We start from the raw sequence: 5,014 nt of genomic DNA, 5'->3' as shown, positions 1-5,014 counted from the left end.
CCTCACTTCCCAGCCCAAAGAGAAATCTTCAAAAAATTCTTTTGAAAGCTGGATTGCAGGTTGGTTTGAGAGGACAAAGACTGATTTGTTCTGCTGCAGGTGTGAAATGCTTATTCATTATAGAAGGCAGCTGTGATTTTTGTGTTACAGGCCATGCTTCTGTTCCTGGAAAATATTTGCTTACCTTCCTATTTACACAGGAGTTTTGTTGTAACTTTAATGGTCTGTGTATATGAGAGAAGTGAGATTTACAGAAGACTTAAGAACTTCATTTAGTCCTGATGAAGGGACTCTGATCCCAGAAGGGTTTTATTCCAATTATATTGAATGGGCTAATAAAAACATAATCTCCCCCTACAGCCATGCATTAAAACTGTGTGTGTAGCTATGATTCTTAAAAAATCTGAGCAAATCTTTTATCTAGGTGTTCTACATGTAAGGGGTCAATTCAGTTAGCCAGAGAGATGGGTTGGTCCTGTTTGCATTGCTCTTGGGTACCTTACTTTACCTCCGCCTCCTGCTCCACAAGGTCTCAGGTCTCTCATAGCTCTCCCCAGTATATGGACATTTTGGATAACATAGGGCAACTCCAAGGTAACTGTGCTGGCTGTCCAGGTGTCCATAGGAGAGTTTAAGCGTGTAACATACATACTTCGTATGAAAGCCTGGAAATTTGCATGTATGAAAGTAAAAAGGTTAGGCACCATCAGTAATTTAGAAATGAGTGTTGTGATTTCCCTTCAAAATCCCAACAGTAACTGCAGTTAGGAGCTTAAGAGACTACTTAAACGACCAGCAGATTCAGCCCTGTCCTAATAAAGCTGGTGTGTAATATGCTTCCATTTCAACTAATTAACTAATAGTAATTTTGAGCTTGCCTGGAATTTCTTCAAATTAAAACAAGTCTTCATCAGAGGGCTTTAAAAACTGCATTTGTCTTTCCCCCTGGCTTTGTTGCATTTTGGCATTCAAAAACGCATTTAGTTACAAAGACAGTGTCACAAAAAATGCGGTAGCGGTTGATAAGCTTTGTGACACTCCTCTAGATGACTCAGTGTCTGACATAGGCAAGATTTAGCATATCATTTGCTTCCTTGTGACAGCTGATGGCCAAACACTGAACTTTTAGGAAATACATGTTGGTATTACTCTCTTACCAATAAAAATTTCCCGTTGGCTTGGAAGTTAGTTTTCTCATTTACTGGCTTGTAACTGACCCCCCAACTTTTTCTTGAGGCCATGCATTCAGGAGCACTCTGATATCAAACAGGAGGTAGGAAGGCTGACGGGGAGCTGATGATCTTAGGAGACAGCTCATCCTACTTTCATCCTACTTTTTTTTTTCCTTTAAAAGGCCACACTGCCCTAATCAACACGCCTATCTTCTCACTACAAAAGGATGAGGAAACTTAATTTTCTTTTTCCAAGTTACAAAATAGTTTTGTGCACAGGGCTTCATACTCGATGTTTCTGGAGACACTCCCAGCAGATGTGGAGGGGAATAGAAGATTTCTCCCTTTTCTCCTCAGCCCATGTATTTGCCTGCTACAGATGCTGAACTGCCATGGCTTCTACTTTAGGGTAATTTAAGAAGCCAAGTAGTACATTTCAGGGGCACTCCCCTCTTTTTGTCTCTTCTAAAGGTCCTTTACCACCATATTATTCACATTGTTCCCTACCCTCACTGCCTTATAAGAGAGAGGAGACTGAAGGCCATGCTTTTGAGGAGTCCCTGGAGAGTCAGTGGCATTAGCTTGTGTGTGCTTTTTAAGCTCATACCCTATCCAAAGAAATCAATACCTCCTCCATGAGCTTAAGGTTAGACATGTGCTTAAATAACATTCTGAATGTAGCTAACCATGCAGTCTCAGGAAGTGTGGAACATTTTACCAGCCAAAAGCTTTGCAGAAACATGCCGCTCTAAGAAATTAGTATTTTCTGTCTGCAAACTAAATGGTAATACCATTATACAGCTAATTGAGAGGCCTACTGGAAAATGAGCACAACATGAAGTTTAAACACGGTGTTTTGGGAATGCTGGCTCTGATCACTGACTACTCCTGTCACTTTAGGCAAGCAGATGATTTGGCATATGTGTATCTATTTATCTACTTCTTGGCACTTTTCATGTATAAGCACTGTCTTCATCTTTACTGTAAGGTTTCCAGATGTTATCAAATAAACCCGTACTGTCTTGGCAATGACTACCTCATTCTCTTGCTGCCATCTGGGTTACTAATGAAATCCACTCTGCCTCTCTCCAAGGTGAGTTATCGTTCCAGTGTCTCTGAGTGACTTGTTCTGTGCAAGTTAGTCTGAAATGTAACAACATTTTCATCCGTAAGGGAAAATCCTGCAATCCTGTCACATCACTGAAACAGCATGCTGAGAAGCTGCGGCTGTTGGCAAATCATGATTTAAAGTTATCGCTCCTAACCTTCAATGCTGCATGCTAAAGGATATCCAGCTCTACTAAAACGTGCACCATTTACACCTTCTCCAAACACTAACGAAGCATAGGTACCATACTTTTTACACATCACTGACCCAAACCCATAGACTTGAAAATCTTTGTATGAAATAAGAAATCCAAATGTGTTATTTTTCTTTTAATTTGAAAGCATTCAGTGAGTGCAATCAAAATATGCTTTGCACTTTCAGAGATGTTGAACCTTTAGCCCACAGGCAGAGATGTTAATTCACCAAAAACTGTTTGAGGGCGTTTGTGACTGATGCTAATAAAAGCATATACAGTCAAAAGTGTAAAAAAAAATGCAATTAGTATTATATCTAGTGTTCTTCCAGGGACAAACAAAATTCTCTTGTGGGCACAGTTTTCCTGTGAGGAATATTGCACTGAAAGATAATAAAAAATTATATAAACCTGATGCATTTTTTCACTAAATTTAAAAGAAAATAGTATGTCTTTTTATGGTATTCTATAGAAAGACTAGGACTCAGAACACACACCACGCAAGACAAACACAGAAGTTCCATTTAAACTTCTTCAGTCATATACAACTCATTATTATCAAATGTGACCAAAAATGTGTCCCTCAAGTGCCTGCATCAAAAGCACAGAGACTAACTCTGACTCTTCTATTTTAAAAGTACAGACTCGATCCACTTGAGCTAATGGCTGGTCTCTGTTAGCTGAGTTTGGGGCATTAAAAGCTTTTGCCAGTATCTTTTTAGGCTGTTTCCCAAGAGCTTCTCTTTCCAATACTGTGTTGAACTTGGACCTCTGCTTGAGCTGCTGTAACCTTTTCAATATGGAGCAGCGTTGCAACATAGTCAGTCACTGACACATTACCCTCTGTTGGAAAGATCAACTTATAGTAAAAACATTTATTTCATCTTGTCTCCAGCAAAGAGGTGGAGGCGGGAGTGCTTCACATTGGACCAATCTGGTTTGTTCCATTAGAAACTGCAGTTTAAGTAGACAAAGCACCCATGCAATCATATGCTTCAAACACCATCATCATGTTGGGTTTAAATATAGTTTTTAAAATAATAATAGTGTATTTACAGGTCACAGAGATTCCCTTAGAAAACATTAGTAAGTAAACTGCAGAAAAATAGGAGCACATGAAACAGGGAAGCGTTGACGTATTTGACAGTCAAGAGCACCTTTTATAGGAGTATTAACCCATAGTTACTCTGAAATCAGAAGCATTATTTGACAGTGATGGAACTGAGGGCAGAAAATCATCGTATGAGTATAAAATTTACATGAATAAATGCATACAGAAACTATATATTTTTAAATGTGAAATAAAATAATGGCAGGCTAGGAGTATTTATAGCTGCTACCAAACACTCTAGATTTTCTGCATAAATTCAGCCTGTTAAAACTAAAAATCCTTTCACTGCAGTCCAGACTCCAGCCACTGGGTGCACAAACCCAGAGAGTGAACAAAAGAACACCTCTGTCTTGTGAAGGTTGTTTGCTGAATTTTGTTTCGCATCTGCCTGTGGCCAAACAGCTTGCAGATTGGTATGATGCCAAGGAAACATCCAGAGCAGGTGGGAAACTTTTTATCTCATTATCTTTCATCACCACATACACTGGCCCTTTGTCACTGATCTTACTTACTGAGAACTCCCGCTTAAGCAGGAATTTCCAGCCCACAAGTCAAACGCAAGCCATTCAGTGCATTGATCTGTGCTGTTGCTCCATGGCAGTGGTTTTTAGCCTTGGAAGGGAGCTGTAAACAGAAGGCTTTGAAATAGCATTCACTGAAGCTGTGTTAAATTCTACTCCTTAAGAAACTTAGATGTCATCATCAAATAATTTTCATAGTCACCTACTTCTAACTGCAGCCCTGATAGCCCATAAAGATTGGGCTGTATTGCACCACTCGCCTGAAATGAAAAGAAACGTTAGAAGAAACATTCTCTCCATCACATCTGGCTGGATACCTCCATGCATATGCTGCAGCCCCAGCAGCTAGGTATTATGGGTGGATACCCATGGAAACACCTAGGTAAGTTCCAAAATTGACACTTCGCTCTCAGAACTTGACAATCTGAGTGTGCTGTCTAACTCAGTCAGCTCCGAGCTCGGCTCATCAAGGCCTCAGGGACACTGTGCAACATTCCTGAATAAGCCACAACACTGGTCTTCCTTCCCTGTGTTTTTCATGTCCTTTTTTGGGTAATCACAATGCTAACCAACTGAATGCAGGTGAAATGAATCGGACCCTGTGTTCTTGCAAAATCTTGTGTGTGACTGAGCTCATTTCTACATGCAGAGCTGTCATTTGGAGAGCTGCTCTGCTGAAATATGTTGATGAGAAATAGAGGACGCAGTGAAAGTACCGCGTTTCTGTAACAAATGTTTGACGTAGGGAGTTAGTAAAGTTTAGGGGAATATGGAAAAGGTGAAGTAGTGTGAAGCTGTCGATGTCAAACAGGGAGATAATGAAGTCCAGCAAGAAAATGGAGCTTGCACTCTAGTTCAGTTGTTACAGCAGTCCAAATACTCCAGAAGGTCCTTCCCTTCCCCCCCACC

This window comes from Egretta garzetta, unplaced genomic scaffold (genome assembly GCF_000687185.1).
Source record: "Egretta garzetta isolate BGI_Z169 unplaced genomic scaffold, ASM68718v1 scaffold353, whole genome shotgun sequence".
NCBI lineage: Eukaryota > Metazoa > Chordata > Aves > Pelecaniformes > Ardeidae > Egretta > Egretta garzetta.
This window is presented reverse-complemented; position numbering follows the sequence as displayed.